Consider the following 19,346-nt stretch of genomic DNA (forward strand, 5'->3'; position numbering starts at 1 on the left):
GCAAATACATACAGATTTGAATGTGGCAGACCCGTTGACTAAACTTCTCTCACAAGCAAAGCATGATCACACCTTAGTACACTTTTGGTGTTAATCACATAGCGATGTGAACTAGATTATTGACTCTAGTAAACCTTTTGGATGTTGGTCACATGGCGATGTGAACTATGGGTGTTAATCACATAAAGATGTGAACTATTGGTGTTAAATCACATGGCGATGTGAACTAGATTATTGACTCTAGCGCAAGTGGGAGACTGAAGGAAATATGCCCTAGAGGCAATAATAATGTTGTTATTTTATATTTCCTTATATCATGATAAATGTCTATTATTCATGCTAGAATTGTATTAACCGGAAACTTGATACATGTATGGATACATAACAAAACACCGTGTCCCTAGTAAGCCTCTACTAGACTAGCTCATTAATCAAAGATGGTTAAGTTTCCTAACCATGGACATGTGTTGTCATTTGATGAACGGGATTACATCATTAGGATAATGATGTGATGGACATGACCCATCCGTTAGCTTAGCATATTGATCGTTCAGTTTTATTGCTATTGCTTTCTTCATGTCATATATATATATTCCTTTGACTATGAGATTATGCAAATCCCGGATACCGGAGGAATACCTTGTGTGCTATAAAATGTCACAACATAACTGGGTGATTATAAAGATGCTCTACAGGTATCTCCGAACGTGTTTGTTGGGTTGGCTAAGATCGAGATTAGGATTTGTCACTCCGAGTATCGGAGTGGTATCTCTGGGCCCTCTCGGTAATACACATCATAAGAAGCCTTGCAAGCAAAGTGACTAATGATTTAGTTGCGGGATGATGTATTACGGAATGAGTAAAGAGACTTGCTGGTAACGAGATTGAACTAGGTATGAAGATACTGACGATCGAATCTCGGGCAAGTAACATACCGATGACAAAGGGAATAATGTATATTGTCATTACGGTTCGACCGATAAAGATCTTCGTAGAATATGTTGGAACCAATATGAGCCTCCAGGTTCTGCTATTGGTTATTAACCGGAGAGGTGTCTCGGTCATGTCTACATAGTTCTCGAACCCGTAGGGTCCGCACGCTTAACGTTCGATGATGATTTTGTATTATATGAGTTATGTGATTTGGTGATCAATGTTGTTCGGAGTCCCAGATGAGATCACAGACATGATGAGGAGTCTCGAAATGGTCGAGAGGTAAAGATTGATATATAGGACGATGGTATTCGAACACCGGAAGTGTTCCCGAGGGTATCGGGTACATATCGGGTCACCGGAAGGTGTTTCGGGTACCCCCGGCAATCCTATGGGCCATATGGGCCTTGTGAAGGAACACACCAGCCCACAAGGGGCTGGCGCGCCCTATAAGGCCATAGGAGGGGGAGACGGAAAGGGGGAAAGGGAAAGGAAAGTGTGGATTAGGATTCCCACTTCCTTCCCTCACCCCCCTCTTTTCTTCCCCTTCATGCATGCATGGAAAGGGGGGAGGCCGAATTGGGGAGGACACCAAGTAGGATTCCTCCTACTTGGGGCGCCCCCTTGGCTGCCTCTCCCCCCTCCAACTTATATATATGTGGGGGGCACCGCTAGAACACACACCAACAATTGTTAGCCGTGTGTGGCGCCCCCCTCCACAGTTTACGCCTCCGGTCATATCTTCGTAGTGCTTAGGTGAAGCCCTGCGCGGATCACTTCACCATCACCGTTAGCACACCGTCATGCTGATGGAACTCTTCCACGACACTTTTCTAGATCAAGAGTTTGAGGGACATCATCGAGCTGAACTTGTGCAGAACTCGGAGTTGCCGTACGTTCGGTGCTTGATCGGTGAGAGCGAGAAGAAGTTCGACTACATCAATCGCGTTGTCAAACGCTTCCGCTTTCGGTCTACGACGGTACGTAGACACACTCTCCCCCTCTCGTTGCTATGCATCTCCTAGATAGATCTTGCATGAGCGTAGGAGTTTTTTTGAAATTGGATGCTACGTTTCCCAACACTTGGATCATATGCACTTATGATTGGAACTCTAGCAAGCATCCGCAACTACCAAAGATCATTAAGGTAAAAGCCAACCATAGCATTAAGTATCAAGTCCTCTTTATCCCATATGCAATGACCCCCAAACTCGGGTCTGTGCTTCTGTCACTCACGCCACCCACCATAAGCGAACCATGAACGTATTGCAACACCCTACAGCGGGGATCCCTCATGTTTGCGCGACACGGAGGTCACCGCAGGACAGCACCAAAATAAAATATACAACTCAAACCAATCATGATCATCTATTGCAGCCTGCGAACACTCGAGTGGTTGTCAACGGTGTCCCACGAAAGCGCTTCCACCATGCCAAAGGTCTGAGGCAGGGGGATCCGACTCCCCCTACTCTTCGTTATCGCAATGGACCCCCTCGCCCACGTAATCAACAAGGCAAGAGATGAAGGAGTACTAAGCTCGTTCAGAGGGATCTCTGCCACCCAAAGGTTGTCGCTACATGCTGATGATCTTGCCCTCTGCATCATACCCTCATTGCAAGATCTTTGTTTTGTGAACACAACTTTTGACATCTTTGGTGAAGCCTCTGGATTATGGATCAACTACATCAAGTCTAACGTGATCCTCATCAGGAAAAATGAGTTGGATATATAAACAGATGTTGGCGTTCTGGGAACGGGGGTCCCCAGACTTGCCTACCTGTGGCCCATGGCGTGGCTCCACCAGCGGGCCCGTACGGCCCATCTTCACCAGCGAACACTCAAGACCCTCGCGAGGGGCCAAGCCTCGCGAGGTGGACGACGCAAGACCTCCTCGGGGGCAGCCTCACCAGGCTGGCTCGCGAGGGGCGGGGAGATCAAGGCAAAGGGAAACCTCGCGAGGTTCCCATGATGTAAGCCATGACGACCAAGGCCAGGCGGGCGCCAGCGAGCACAGTGTCCTCGTTTCCTCTTTGGTGCTAAAGAGGCAAGCGCAGCAGAGGAGTCCCGAGGCATCAGGCAAAGGTTTCCATATCCTGTGCAACGAGACCAAGACCAGCAGGACGGCAGGACGGAGGTCACCGTTGAGCCCAAGGCGGTGTCACCACCAGAGCCTTTGGCAGCCGAAGACCACCTTTAGTCAGGATAGCTTGTACTAGTTGTCCCCCTTCAAACTGGCCATTGTGGCATCCCTTCCCGCTCAATATTTGGGAAGAGGACCAAGGCCTCTATAAAAAGGACTAGCCACCACCATAGAGGGGACAGATCATTCAGACCACCCTCTGCACCCACCAGCTCACGAAGCACAAGAACACCACTCCTCGCGAGGCTGTTCTTCCCTTGTAACTATTCATCCTTAGCCCAAGAGGCAATCCACCACACCACACTGGAGTAGGGTATTACACCACAACGGTGGCCCGAACTAGTATAAATCTCGTGTCTCTTGTGTCCCTTGTTCTTCGGGTTCGTCGAGCTAGGCCGTGATATCGTGGAGTGTGTGAGCTTAGGGGGAGGAGAGATCTTCGTGCGCACCCTAGTGTTCGAACCTTGAGGGTTTTGCCGGAACCCGTGATCCGACATTTGGCGCGCCAGGTAGGGGTGCGCTGAAGCTTTCCTCTCGTTGATCTGTGTTTCACCGCTCCACCACAATCATGTCAGACGCTCGTCGAGCCCGCGCCAAGCGCTGGGCCGCCCTCGCCGCCCGTGTCGCTCAGACAACCCCTGTCGGCGGGCCTCCCCGTCGTTCTCCGTCACCCGCCGCCAACGCCGCCACCGGTCCGGCGGGAAACGAGTAGCAAGCGTCCTCTCTGCACCCCTCCGTGCGGCGGGATGGCCGCACCGCCACTCCGTCGCTGACCCCAGCTGGCTCGTCGTCTCATCGCGCTCCCACCGACACGCAGGCCGCGCTGCTCATGGCACGCGAGCTCCTGCACTACCGCCTGGTCGACGACCTCTATGAGGACTGGTTGGACCGCATCGCTGAGCTCGTCAGCGCCGCTGGGGGCTCCCCCGCACCGTCCCTCTCGCTGGCTTGCCCTCCACCAGCTACGGGCGACGTAGCTCACAGAGCGCCTCCGCCACCTCTGCCCCAAGACGGCGCTCTGGCGCCAAGACAGGCGGCCCTGCGGCGTGACCCGCCGCGCCAGGCACCCACGCGAGAAGAAGGAAGCTGCCAAGAAGTTCCCGGCCGCAAGCGAACGCTCCACCGCTCCCAGCACCGCCACGTCAGGATCGCTTGCCGCGGCAGGGCCACGCGCCACTTGTCATGGCGGCGCGGGGACGCCAAGATCAAGCTCCGCCTCCACGACGGGCCCCGGTGGCCACAGCCGGCTGCCGCGCCTTAACTCCTGAGCTGTGTGGCGTCGTCTAGCCGGGCAACTTCAAGCCGGATCTGCCTCCTCGCTACAACGGCACCCCCGACCCTGCGGAGTTCCTGCAGCTCTATGAGCTGAGCATCGAGGCAGCCAACGGCAACGAAAAGGTCATGGCGAACTGGTTCCCCATGGCTCTCAAGGACGACGCTCGCTCATGGCTCCTGAACTTGCCCCCGGGCTTGATCTCCTCCTGGGGCGAGATGCGCGACCGCTTCGTCACCAACTTCCAGGGCACTCGCGACCGCCCACCAGCTGCAAGCGAGCTGCAGCGCATCAAGCAGCAACCAGGGGAAACCCTGCAGAAGTACATCTAGCGCTTCAACTGTGCCCGCCTCAAGATCCCCAAGGTGACGGACGAGGCCATCATTTCGGCGTTTTCCGATGGCGTCCGCGACGTCAAGATGAAGGAGGAGCTCGCCATCCGCGAGGAGCTATGCACGGCTCTGGAGCTATTCAACCTGGCGATCAAGTGCGCAAGAGCTGAGGAAGGGCGCCTTTCCCTCCTCGAGCTCCCTACTACCGACCCAGAGGAGAAGAAAGCCAAGGCCAAGGACGTGAAGCGCAAAGGAGTGGCCGTACTCGCGGCGGAGCCTGATACGAAGCGCGACCGAGACCATCCCGAGTCATCCAAGAGTAGTCGACCGTTCTGCGCCTTCCACAACATACACAACCACAACACCAACGAGTGTCAAGAACTCAGGGCCATTCGAGATGGACGCTTCGGTTGACGCCCCGAGCGCAACAACCGGGGCTACGGCCGAGGAGGAGGAGGAGGCAGAGGACGCTAGGACGACCGTGGCCCCCACCAGGAGTGGCGCGACTGGCCACGTGAGGACCGCTGGCAAGATCAGCCTCATGAGGGCAGCTGGAGGGACCAGCCTCGCGAGGACCTCCCCCAGGGCAACGCTGGCCTTCCTCCGCTGCCGCCACCGCCAATAAGGAATGACGACCACCATCAGGACGAGGGGGCTGGGGGCTTCTAGGAGCCGCGCACTATCGCCTGCATCTTGGGCGGAGCTCAAGCTCCAGCCTCCGAACGCATCTTCAAGCAGTTTGCTCGCGAGGTGAACGCGGCCCTTCCCAAGCTCGAGGCCACATGCCCGCTCAGGTGGTCCAAGTACGCCATCACTTTCAGCTCGGCATATCAGCTCAAGTGTGCGGCCACCGCTGGCGCTCTCCCCATGCACTGCTCACCCGTCCTCAGCAACGTCCAAGTCACCAAGACCCTCATCGATGGTGGCGCGGAGCTTAACGTCTTGTCCGTCGACACGTTTGATCGCCTCCAAGTACCATATGATCAGCTGCAACCGACCAAGCCCTTCTCAGGAGTGACTGATGGTTCCACCACCCCGATCGGGCAGGTCCGCCTCCCTGTCACCTTCGGTGGACGCGACAACTACCACACCGAGCTCATCGACTTCGACGTCGCCCACATTCGTCTGCCATACAACACAATCTCGGGTACCCAGCATTGGCCAAGTTCATGGTGGTGACCCACCACGGCTACAACGTCCTCAAGATGCCAGGGACTGGTGGTATCATCATAGTCGCCTGTGAGGAGAAGGATGTGGTGTGCTCCCTCGAGCGCGCCTTCCAAGCTACAGCAATCGAAGACCCTGACAATGAAGGAATCCTGTACCCTCCTGAGGCCACCCCCAAGAAGAAGAAGCAGCTGCTCCACCAAGGGCCTCACGAGAGCGGCGTCACCAGCAGCACAACCCCAAGACATGCGCCCTCAAATGGGGCGCCTCCTTCCCGCGCATAGGAAGGCGCGCCCGGCGCCCTCCTTGGTCGGGGCTCGGGGGCTCTCTTCTGGAGGGCCTCAGACCTAGCCAACATCACGAGGGAGGCGCTCGGGCACCACATGGTGGCGTGCTTTGCGGCACATTTCCCTCAGGAAGGCACTGGGCGAGGAGCGCTTGGTGCTCAGGAGTTCATCATCCAGACTACCCAAGAACTTCAGGAAGCAAGGGCCATGCGTGGCGATCGCCGCTCACCGGGTGCGGCTCCACATCCAGGCAAGGATGGCGGGCTGCGCGTCTGCATCGACATCCTAGGGCTCAACAGGGCCGCATCTCAGGAGCTCTTCTGGCCTTCGCGCGTGGGACGCTGCGAGGGCCCAGCTCACAGCTATGTTCGCATGCCATTCGGCCTGGCGAGCATGGTGGCCACCTATCAGCGCAGCCTACGGAGCGTCCTGACGGCTCAGGAGGCCAGGCATCACACAGTCCTGGAGGAGATGGAGACGGCCCTCAAGGAACCGCCTGGACCCCCAGAGCCTCCCGAGGCTCAGGGTCCCGGTGGCTCGTGGGAGCAACCCCATCGCCATGTGTCTTCAGCTACCCCAACACCCCTTCGACAACGGAACCAGGTGACATTTTCCAAGTTTATTTAGCTGGGAGCGCCCTCTGGGCCACATCATTCCCAAGCTGTGTGGGTCCGTCCCTGCGGCTTGTATCCCTCTTGCATCTTTAGCTTACTCTGCTGGGGCCCCCCCTCGGGCTGCATCATCCCCAAGCCGCTCGGGTCTGACCCAGTGGCATGTATCATTCTTGCATTTACCTAAGCTAGTTTGCTTTCCATGCACAATTTATCTATGGTTATCACCTGCTTGATTATCGCCCACCATCGGAGCTGCTCATGCTGGCACGACGCTTGTGCTCGGGTCCGTCCCTGCAATGTCGACAAATCTGAGCGGTCGAGCTCTGACTCACGGCACGCCCCGCGCACGTCACCTCACCAGGCCCTCAGTGCCTTCACCTTCTTGCGGAGCAACCAGCGGCGGACCGGCAATCGCAGGAGCAATCTGTGTCCCTCCTCGCGCTAACCTGCAGGAACCTCCCGAGGATAACAGCAGGCGGTACCGCGGGCTCCCTCTTCTCCCATGCAATTCGCTTGCGCGTTAAAAGGGGGGCTCCTGAGCATCGCGACTCAGGAGATCTTACTGGCTCTCCCGCCCTCACCCCCTGGCCTTGACCACGGCATCGCGACCTGGCATACCAGCGGCGGCTGAGCTCGCTCGAGGGCCGGGACCTGAGGACGTAGAGCACATAGAAGAGCATGGAGAAGAGGGGAAGGCCTGCACGGGGCTAGCCTAGCTGCACTACGGCCGCCGACGCACGAGTCTGGCACATCACAAGGAACCGACTGTCCACCGCCAAGATAAGTTTCACGCCCTGATCAACCAGGCGCAATGGCATAGAATCTCCACTTGTTGTAGCCTTGTTGCGGCAACGTCGCCTCCCTTTCCTACCTCTCGGTGGCTGCTTGCACGCTAAAGGGGACCTCTTGAGCATCACGCCTCAGGAGCTCTTACTGGACCTCGGGCCGCTCACCTCCTGGCCTTGGCCACGGCACCGCGACCTGGCATACCAGCGACGGCTGTAGCCTGCCTGGGGACCAGGACCTGTCGGCGTAGAGCACCAAGATGTCACGGGGATGGAAAGGGGAGACTGAGCCAAAACAAGACATGCGTTCGCAGATTTTCATGATAAGGAAGACGTCAACAAAGACATTACAGCCCCTTTACACGCCCCACGAGGTTCATCTCGATTCCTCGTAGGGAACAAAAGAAGGGGATCTGGAGCGAGACGAAGGAAAGCAATGTAGGCAAGCGTTGCCCGCGCCAGTCTTTTGTCAGACGGGCAGTTGCCGAGGCAGTGTGGGGAAGCGGAGACGCCCACGTCCAATAAATTGCCACATGTCGACCAAGGCCGGAGGCTGTTGGGGCCCGCGGCGCTCCGCACTTGCCCCTTGGCTTCGCCTCGAAGCCAAGTCCGAGCGCACCTTGGGCCCGGGGGCTACTGTCGGCGTTCTGGGAACGCGGGTCCCCAGACTTGCCTGCCTGCGGCCCACGGCGTGGCTCAACCAGCGGGCCTGTATGGCCCATCTTCACCAGCAAACACTCAAGACCCTCGCGAGGGGCCAAGCCTCGCGAGGCGGACGACGCAAGACCTCCTCAGGGGCAGCCTCACCAGGCTGGCTTGCAAGGGGCGGAGAGATCAAGGCAATGGGAAACCTCGTGAGGTTCCCATGACGTAAGCCATGACGACCAAGGCCAGGCGGGCGCCAGGCGGGCGCCAGCGAGCACAGTGTCATCGTTTCCTCTTTGGTGCTAAAGAGGCAAGCACAGGCGAGGAGTCCCGAGGCATCAGACAAAGGTTTCCATATCGGTGCAACGAGACCAAGACCAGCAGGACGGCAGGACAAAAGTCACCGTGGAGCCCAAGGCGGCGTCACCACCAGAGCCTTTGGCAGACGAAGACCACCTTTAGTCAGGATAGCTTGTACTAGCTGTCCCCCTTCAAACTGGCCGTTGTGGCATCCCTTCCCGCTCAATATTTGGGAAGAGGACCAAGGCCTCTATAAATAGGACTAGCCACCACCATAGAGGGGACAGATCATTCAGACCACCCTTTGCACCCACCAGCTCACCAAGCACAAGAATACCTCTCCTCGCGAGGCTGTTCTTCCCTTGTAACTGTTCATCCTCAGCCCAAGAGGCAATCCACCACACCACTGGAGTAGGGTATTACACCACAACGGTGGCCCAAACTAGTATAAATCTCGTGTCTCTTGTGTCCCTTTGTTCTTCGGGTTCGTCGAGCTAGGCCGTGAGATCGTGGAGTGTGTAAGCTTAGGGGGAGGAGAGATCTTCGTGCGCACCCCAGTGTTCGAACCTTGAGGGTTTTGCCGGAACCCGTGATCTGACAACAGAGAGTGGAGGTGATGCTGCAATGCAAGCTCGGATGCTTTCCCTGCTACTACCTAGGTCTTCAACTTGCGATAGACTAACTAACCAAAGTAGATTGACAGCCCCTCAACGACCAGGTCAGGAACTTCATTCCAGCGTGGCAGCGTGGATTCATTCAGTGACCAGGGAGGCTAATCCTCGTCAAGTTAGTGATCACAGCAAGACTGATTCATCAGTTACTAGTGCTTGACTCCTGGCCTAGGTTATTGTGGACATCAACAAATGGATGAAGTCCTTCTTCTGGGTAGGGAAGGACAAGATCAACGGCGGTCAATGCCTCATCGCCTGGGTTATGATTTGTCGTCCAACTCGCTTTGGAAGCCTCGGGATTAAAAACATGAGCCTACAAGCGCTCACGCTTCGAGTACGATGGGAGTGGCTAAGAAGATTCGACCCAAATAGGCCTTGGCAAGGCATGCACATGATGGTGGACGAGCAAGCTCGAGGGGTTTTTGATAGCTTTGTCAAGATCACAGTGGGTGAAGGATCGAAAGTGCTCTGGAAATACCGATGGATCCATAGAGTAGTAGTAGTGAACATTGCTCCTCTCCTACTGTAGTCTGTTAGTACCAGAAATCGCAACAGAAGAACTGTGCAGCACGTGCTCATCGATAACGTTTGGGTAGAGGATGGCCAGGGCGAGCTATCCTTTCTGGCCCATGCAAGTCTATGAGCTCTGCCAAGCCATCACCATGGTTGATAAGAATACCGAGACGCCAGACCGTTTTGAGTGGCCTTGTGATGAGTCTGGGAAATACACTGCCACATCGATGTACAAGAGACTTTGTATGGGACACATTCAGTCCACCACGGTCGCCTGCATTTGACATAGTTGGGAGACACTCAAATGCAAAAATTCATGTGGCTAGCTACCCAATACCGCTTATGGACGTCTGGTCGACGGGCCCTCCATGGATTACAGGATGCCCCAGCGCCTTGCCACACTTGTCTTCAAGATGAAGACAACGTTGACCATATCCTCGCCCATTGCGTTTATGCAAGAGAACTTTGGCATTCTTGCTTCCTAGCGCTAGGTATCAACATTCAAGGCCCATCCACGGATGCAACATTCACTGACTGGTGGCTACTACAACAACGACGGTTCGACGGGAAGATACGGAGAGGGTTCGACTCCATAGCCATAGAAATTTATTGGGCTCTCTGGAAACAGTGGAACGCAAGAGTGTTCAACAACATCTCGAGACAAAAAATGACGCCTCAACTCAAGACGATGGAGATACTCGATGATATTGATAATTGGAGGAAGGAAACACTAGGTGGTGTTAGTGCTTTAGATCCTTTCGTGAAAAAGTAGTTTCATGTACCTAGGATGTAGGAGTGGGTGTTTCGGTTACCCTAAGAGATGTTCGCATCATGCTAGGGCTCTTTTTTTAAGAACCAATCTTGCTGGCGTTTCATTGATTGACAGCAGAGAGCAGTGGAAAAAGCGTTACAGAGATGGATGATGTGAAGATCAAGGAGAAAAATAAGAGAAGGAGAAAGAAAGACATGCCCGTAGGCTAGCCCTCATGTTGATATTCTCAAGGTGCTTCCCCGAAGGGGCTCTCAATGCATTTTACTCCAGCTTGACTCCAAAGTGTGAATGCCCGCATAATCTCTTGCTGCACATCCCTCTCATTTGCAGTCTTGCCTTTGAAGATGCAACGATTTCTCTCCTATCATATCTCCCAGAGCATGAGCATGGCAATCGACTTGATCCTTTCCTGTGCCGTTTCAGTGTTCTGAATGATGGCCTTCATAACCTCCATTGCATTCTTGTGGTGCGACCATGAATTTTGACGAAGCGCATAGCAGCCATGCCAGGTTGCCATTGCGCTCCACACCGAGCGAGAGAAGTTGCAGTGCCAGAAGAGGTGGTCAGAGCTTTCCAAGTTCCTCATGCAAAGCTGGCAGAAGTACTTGTTCTCCCACCCGCGATGCTGCAGGCGATCATAGCACCATAAGCGATCTTGATGCAGCAACCATGCAAAGATCTTGATTTTTGCTGGTGCCCAAGATTGCCAGATGACCTCTGCGAACTATTATTTCTTCGATCCTAGGAACTGCAGGAGGTACGCCGATCTTGAGGTGTAGTTTCCAGGGCTCTCAAAATCCCATCTGCTCTGGTCTTCAGTTTCACTGTGGATGGCCACCTGGCTTTGCTGCAGAAGCCTATGCAGGCGTAGCACATCCTCTATCAGTCCTTCCATGCTCCCGTGGGCTAGGTCTGCGATCCATTTGTCATCTGCAAGCGTCTGCGCAACCGAGCGATTTTTCCTCATGGAGTGTTTGAACAACGCGGGGAAGCACGTCTTCAGGGGGTTGCACCCAGCCAGCAATGGTGCTAGAAGCTCGTCGTTTTACCATTGCCCAAGGTTGCCGTGTTGAAGAGCACTCTGTTTGAATCATCACATGGTGATTCAGTCCCAACCCATGGCTGGTGTTGATGTTGCCAATCATGCCACAACCATCTAAGGTGGAGTGGACAGCTGAATTTCTACATGTCCAGGATGCTCAGACCGCCGTGATCCAACGGGGAGCAAACTCGACTCCAATTCACTTTGCAGCTCCCTCCCGTGAGTTCCTGATCATGCGCCCAGAGGAAGCAGCGTCAAGCCTTGTGCACTTCTTTCAACAACTTCTTTGGAACCTTCAGAGCTGCTCTTGTAAATAACTTTCTGCCTTCTATAATAATATGATACGCCATTGACATACTCTAAAAATGGTTCTAGCACTAAAGCGTGCCATGCATCTCAAGTTTGTGTGCAATGTGTGCAATGTGCACCATGCACCGCAATCAGCCCTCTCTCGTCCCTCATCTCGCTCTCGCGGGTGGCGGGGGGGGGAACCCTAGCCCCCATCCCGCGCCCCCCTACACCACCCCCTCCCCTCGCCGCCGCCAAAAGGCACCGCCGGGCGAAGCCCGGTGCGCGTCGGCAGCAGTCGGGCCCTTCTTCCTCCCCCGACGTGAGGCAGTAGCGCGAGATGCAACGGCACGGTGGAGTCTTGGTGCTGATGCGGCGAGGGCGCGTCGGGCGGCACGGCGGCCAGGTGGCGGCACAAGCGGACGGCCAGGCCATGGTGGTTGCGTGTGGGGCGGGCTCCGGGGCGGCGGCGCGGGCACGGATCCATCACGGATCTGGTCCCGCAGGCGCGGTCTTGGCCTCCCCTGCTCGGCTGGCGGGTCTCGGTGGGGAGACTTCTCCTTGCTGCGATCTGGCAGCGGCGGCCTGGATCATCCAGACCCCGGCAGGGATGGCGGCGGCCCGTGCACGAGAGATGCAGGTCTTCAATCAGATCTGGGTGAAAACCTGCTTTTGGCTATTGCCAAGGCCGGCGATGGCGACGCTGGCTGCGTCGTTCCCTTCCTGAAGACATCACCGTGGAGAAGTTCAAGGCCACTCTTTGCTACCTCTGGGGGAAACCCTAGATCAGTAGATCGGATGACGGCGGCTCTCTGGTGTCGTTTCCCCCTTGGGGGTGTCATTCTTGGAGGTGCACACGGGCTCGAGGGACCGGAGGACGGCGTCTTTGGTGGAGCGGTGCTTCACCTTACACACTGATGGTGGCGGATCTCGACGGCGTGGCGCTGTGGAGACTCAGCATCTGATGCGCGGAGATGGACTCGCGCAGGAGGAGGAAGTTGTCTGGCATCATGGTGGTGTTGATGGAAGAGAGGCCTGGCAAGGTCGGTGCTTCAGTTCTGCTCTGAGGATGGACCGAGGGATGATGGAGGTGACGGCCCTTGCAGCGTGCGGTGCTTACTGGGAGTGTGCCAGACCGGTGTGGGACCCAATCCAGGTAGTGGTTTGGATGGGACACCCGGCTTTAGATGTTAGGCTTTGGTGCGATGTCTGTTTGGTACTAGGCCCGGACATTCGACACGCCTTCATCAAGCGGATAGGAGTAGCAATGGTGTTGCCAAGATGGTGGTTTCAGGCTTATTGTTTTTTCTTGAATATGCACGAGTGTGCATATCATATATTAAAGAAGGAAAGGCATAGAAAGCCTCCACCGGCCCTTTACAAAGGTGTGATTCCTTACACCCGTATGTACAACTCCACCCCACGCACGCTAACTAGGCTACTCCTCCCCACTCGTCCACCTAGCTAAGCCTGCAAACAGAGGCTCTACATTGCCTTTGAAGAGTCCTGCCATCGACCAGCTCCTACTTTCTTCCTCAATTCTCTTTATAAGTTGACCAGTTGATGGTGAAGCACCATCGAACACAACTGCGTTTCTATGCTTCCACAACTCCCATAGCGTCAGTAGTAGTATAGCGTGCAGATCCTTCCTTGCCACATTTCCAACCGCTTGTTTGCCACATACCCATGGCCTGAGAGCATCTTGCGTAGATGGCGCCCACTCTGGTTTTCCAAGTGCCGTAAAACCACCATCCAAATTGCTCTAGCGAAGACGCATGTTAGCAACACATGGTCAATTGTTTCCTCCTCTTGATCACAAAGAGGGCATTTGTCCTGATGTGGCAGCCCCCTCCTAGCAAGCCGGTCCGACGTCCAACATCTGTTTCGTAGTGCCAGCCACGTGAAGCATTTTCATTGTGACGGAGCTCATGATTTCCAAGTTAACTCCGCGGAGGGAATGACCTCCCTTCCCCAGAACTTCGCTGCGTACGCAGATCTCACCGTGAACTGTCCCGTCGTTTCCCAAGACCAAACTAACTTGTCCGAGGCATTCTCCACTGGTTCCCAAGCCTGTACCCTCTGCCAGAGCTGTAGGAACTGTTGCAGTACCGCCATACTTATGTTGGGACCGAGGCATGCTGCCCAGGACCCGTCCATTCCCACCTGGCCAAGCATGCACGTCTGCCTGATCCGGCATGGCACCATGTCATATACCGCCGGTGCAAGCTCCTGAATCCTCATCCCATCCAGCCATCGATCTTCCCAAAATAAGGTATTAAGCCTGTTGCTTGCCCTGCACCTTGTGGCCGCTTGAAAGATTTGCATCGCCTCGGGTGGCACTCTGATTTTGAATTCACTCCAGGGTCTACTGCTATCCGTCCTCTGCAACCATGGCCATTTGGCCTGCATGGCCAAGTTCATCCACCTCAAGTTAGGCACACCTAGCCCTCCTGCTCATTTTGGGGTACACACGGTCTCCCATGCGACCGCACAGTTGCCCCCATTAGCCTCCGCTCTCCGGCACCATAGAAAACCTCGACAAATCTTGTTCATGGCCGTCAGGGTTTTGGCAGGAAGGTCCAAAGTCATCATCGCATGGATGGGCATCGCACACAGGACCGAAAGCACCAAAGTGAGCCTACCACTCTTCGGCATAAGAGCTGCCTTCCACCTCGGCAAGCAGTTTGCCATCTGATCCACCAGGTATTGAAGCCGAGCCGCTGATTGTTTCCTTAGAGACAGGGGCAACCCAAGATATTTCACAGGGAAAGATCCAACCGGACATCCCAACTGCTGACTCGCGAAGGCAATACTCTGCTCTGAACACTGTATCGGCAGCGCAGCCGATTTGCTCATGTTAATGTGCAGGCCCGATGCCTCTCCAAATAGGTCAATAATGCATTTGCAGATAGCAAGATCCATAGGCTCCGGCTTGGTAAATAAGACAACATCATCCGCAAAGATTGAGATCCTCTTCTTCAACCCCGTTGTCGCCAACGGTTGCAAAAACCCACGCTGGGCAGCCCACTCAAAGAGCCGATGTAGTGGCTCCATAGTGAGAATGAAAAGCATTGGTGAGACAGGATCACCCTGCCGCACGCCCTTGCAGTTGTATATAGTTTCACCCGGGTCACTGTTCACCATGATTCGTGTTGTGGACGTAGCTAGGATTCCACACACCCACGATCTCCACTTGGTGCCAAACCCTAGCTGTTCCATGACCTCCAGAAGAAAAGGCCATTGGACGGAGTCGAAAGCTTTTGAGATATCCAGCTTCAGGAGCACAGTAGAGTTTCTCAGAGCATGCAAGCGCCTGGCCATGCTCTGAACTAGCATGAAATTGTCGTGCAGCGATCTACCTCTGACAAAAGCGCTTTGATGATTCCCTACCAAGTTTGGCAGCTCCACCACGAGCCTAGAAGCAAGCACCTTCTCGAATATCTTGACTGCCCCATGAACCAGGTTTATGGGCCGGAAATCCCCCACATCTTCGGTAAAAGGGACACAAGGGATTTGTTGATTGTCGCCAACCCTCTCACATCACCATTGTAGAAGCATGTCATTGCTGTCATGAAATCCTCCCTTATGATATGCCAACATGTGGCATAGAAACGGCTCGTGAATCCGTCTGGCCCTGGTGCTTTATCTGGAGGCATGGACTTAATCACCTTCTCAACTTCCTCCATGGAAAAGGGCTCCTCAAGGTGAGCAAGGTCCAACCGTGGCAAGCCTAGAGCCTCCAAGTTAAGCGCGTGCCTCCTCGTTTCACAGGACCCGAAAGCCTCACCATAATAATCATCCACCGCAGCTGCCACACTATCCTGGCCCGTGTATATATTCCCATTGTGCCGCACCATTCTGATGGTGTTCTTCCTCTGCCGGTGACTTGCTTGTTGGTGGAACAACCTAGCATTGCCATCCCCATCTCGCAGCTGAAGCAACCTCGACCTCTGCCGAGCAATAGATCGTTCAAGAGAGCACAAGCCCAACAACTTCCTTTTCAAGCACTTACGGAGCCCCATCTCAGCCTCAGATAGTTGACGATCGTCCATGGCTATATCCAGACGATTTATCACTTCCAATGCAATGCATATTTGCAGCTTCACATTGCCAATCCATCTATCACTCCACCTCTGAAGAGCCATGGCCGTGGCTTTCAACTTGTCATGCAACGTGAGGTAAGCGTTTGATGCCACCGGGACCGAGTTCCACGCTGCTTGCACCGTATCCATGAAACCATCCGCCTTCACCCAAAACGATTCAAACTTGAACCTCCTACGCGTGTGCACCTCCATATTCATGTCCAGCATCAACGGGCAGTGGTCCGAGATGGCAGTTCCCAAAGCCGAGAGGAAACACGTGGGAAATGCCTCATCCCACTCATTGGACACGAAAACATGATCAATCTTCTCGAGCGTTGCATGCCGTCTTTCATTCGACCACGTATAGCGCCTACTGTTTAAGTACAGCTCCTTCAACTCGAGCATATTGAGTTTTGCCCGAAATCTACCCATCATTCTGCGGTTTATCGACGCGTTGCTCTTGTCCTCCTGATTGACCAGCAGGTTAAAGTCGTCGGCCACGAGCCACGGGCCCGCATGCAGGTCTCTAATATCCACCAGCTCCTGAAGGAAGTCCACCTTCTCCCTCTCATCATTAGGGTCATAGACACATGTGAGCCACCACTCCTGCTCACCCCCTGTCTTGACGATCGCCGTTAGTGTGTTCTCTGTGTAGTGTGGGTTTGACAGTTGGGTTATTGAGTCATCCCACGCCACCAGGATTCCTCCACGAGTCCCAGCCGCCGGCAAATAGAAAAACTGCCCAAATTTATTACCAAGGCACTGTTGTACAACGGACAGGGATACATCTTGTAACTTAGTTTCTTGCACGCACACAATGGCCGGATTCACCGACGCAACCACTTGATACACTGCGTTCCTACGAGCTGGAGCGTTTAGGCCCCGGACATTCCACACGATCACATTGAGGGGTTGTGCATTCATTGAAAACACACTACCAAGCCACCCAACCTCACATGGGCGAGCTACGCCGCAGCATCCGGTGCCTCCTCCATGAGCGGCATAGCCGGCGACTCCCAACCAAACAACGCCAACACGGCGCCAATGTGTGCGTCCGAGAGGGGGCGGGAGAATAAGTCGACGTACATCCGAAGGGCTTCCTCAGAGATCACCTCCCCCTCATGCGCGAGACACAACTTACGAATGAGGACTTGTTGCTGTTTGGTGGTCGCATGCTTCGCAATCCTTGCACTCCTCCGCGCCGGTGCCACGTCCAGTTTCCTTTTCTTCGCTGGTTTGCCACCCTTGGTGGCTGGAGCTCGACTTTCCGGCCTTGGCAAAATGGGCGAAAGGGACCGCTGCATCTCCGCGCAGAGCACGTCCACGTTAGTTTGCACCGGGCACACATAGGCCTGTGCCAATGGTGTGCATGGCGCCGATTCCATCCGCTGGTCACCCGCGGTAGCAGGCAGGTTCTCAGCCAACCTCACGACCGGCTCCAAATCGACCGCCTCCTCACGTGCTGGCGTGCATGGGCACGTCTCATCCACATGCAAGTCCCCATCCTCCGATAGGCTAACCATAAACAAATCCCAAGGGCGGAAAGCCCCCACTGTTGGCCCACCATCCAGATTAGACAGCACCTCTCCCGACAAATCAAGCAGCACCGACCCCACCTGGATCGATCCGACACGATCCTTGTCATTACATAGCGTCCAATCCACGCGGTCGTCCACTCCTGTAGAAATCCTTCCCGAACCCCGGGGCCCATCCCGCGACTTCCACCTGGAAAGTTGCACCGATGTGAGGGAAACAGCGGGCCCAACTGGCCCAGCCACCTGCGGTCTTGGGCGAATCGCCAGAAGCGGACACGGGAGTGTGGGGCTAACCGGATCCTGCAGATCCTTCTGGCCAATCCCCGCGCATGGCCGCATGCGGTCGCACGCGGTCAGCTGGTCGCCGCGCGTAACCCGAGGCAATCCTGGCCCAGGCACCAGCTCTGATCCTGTGACGGCAGCCACGCAGCTGCTGTCGCTACCATGCCGACGCCCACCCGAAGCGGCCGTTTGAACGACGCGCCTGGCCGTCGGTGGCGCCGCCGTCGATGACCCGGCCATGGAGGCCGCATCTCCACCAGATCCTCCCGAGCCGCCATTGCTGCCCGCCCCAGCAGCCGAAGGCTGGTCCGCGCCCTGGCGCGCGTGCCAATCGTCATTCCCTGTCGGCGGTGAAGGCGGCGGCGGCTGCAGATCATCCACCTCCTGATCATCCAGACGCGCTGGCTCACCTAGAACGGCGATATCCATGGGGTACCAGAGTGCGGAAGCACACCGGGCAGCCGGCCGGCGACTGCCCCCCTCCGTGGCCTAGAGCGAGCGCCTTGGCTCGTCGATGTAGAGGAGACGGCGCCGCGGGATCCTCTCCGGACGATCCGTACGCAACCAAACTCTGAAATCCGCCATGTCGTGCCTTCTCGCCGTACTGTCATCCAGCCCCACCACATATCCCAGGCCACGCAGGATCACCGCCGCGGTCCTCTGGCACCAGGCATGCGCCGGGACACCCCGAAGCGAGACAGGGACTAGGAAAGGCAGGTTTGCTGCCGTGGCCTGAGCTTGTCGAATCCACGAGCGAAGCTTGAGCTCGAACCAGGACGCCGACGCCCTCCCAGCGCGCACCATACGCTCCCGGAGTGCCCCATCGTCGCAGAGCACGAGGAAATCCTCCGGGTAGTACGGGCGGATGGACATGTCCGCCGGGCCAATGTTGAACTCCCGATGAAGTGCCTCCGCAGCAGACGCCAAATCCACCGACGGGCGGGTGCCGGTGACCGTGACGAGCACCGCACGCGCGAGCTCCGCCTCCATACTCCAGACATCCTCCGAGGCCTCCAAGTAACAAACTTCCACCATGTCCGCCGGGACGCGCTCCCCAGGCACCACAGCAACCTCGCCGGCGGCTATGAACGGGACGGAGAAATCCGGGCCAGACCTGCGAGCAGAGACAACCTGCGCCCCACGCGCCCAGGAGAGGACTGCGCCCGCACCACATTCGCCCACAGCCTGACGGCACCCGGCGGAGGAGGGCCAGGGGGTGGCGGCGGTACAACGGAAGCTGACCTCCTCGGCGAAGCAGGGGGGACGAGGCCGGACCAGTTGCGGAAGGGGCCCTGGGACGAAGAGCCGGGGCGGGCGCGGGGGCTGTTCCACCGGAGACGGGCTGCGAGGACGAGTGCAGCCCCGAGAGATGTGCCCCACCACGCAGAAGCTGGGGTTCCGGCACACCGCCGAGATGTGCCCGTCATCTTGGCCACAGTTGTAGCAGCATCCGAATAGCTCCGCCTGCATACGGGACTCCGGCGGCGGGCGGGGCGCGGCTAGCGCACGCTGGGCCTAACGACGCCGCGAATGGAGGGCAGAGCGGGCAGGCGGCGCACGCGGACGTCGGCGCCTCTTGACCTGCCAGCCATCCACCACCCGGGGCGGGCGCGAGGGGCCAGCGACATCTCCTTGGACCAGAGGGCCAAAGGCCGTGCCAACCACCGGCGTGACGACGATGGATC

This window comes from Triticum aestivum, chromosome 6D (genome assembly GCF_018294505.1).
Source record: "Triticum aestivum cultivar Chinese Spring chromosome 6D, IWGSC CS RefSeq v2.1, whole genome shotgun sequence".
Lineage (NCBI taxonomy): Eukaryota > Viridiplantae > Streptophyta > Magnoliopsida > Poales > Poaceae > Triticum > Triticum aestivum.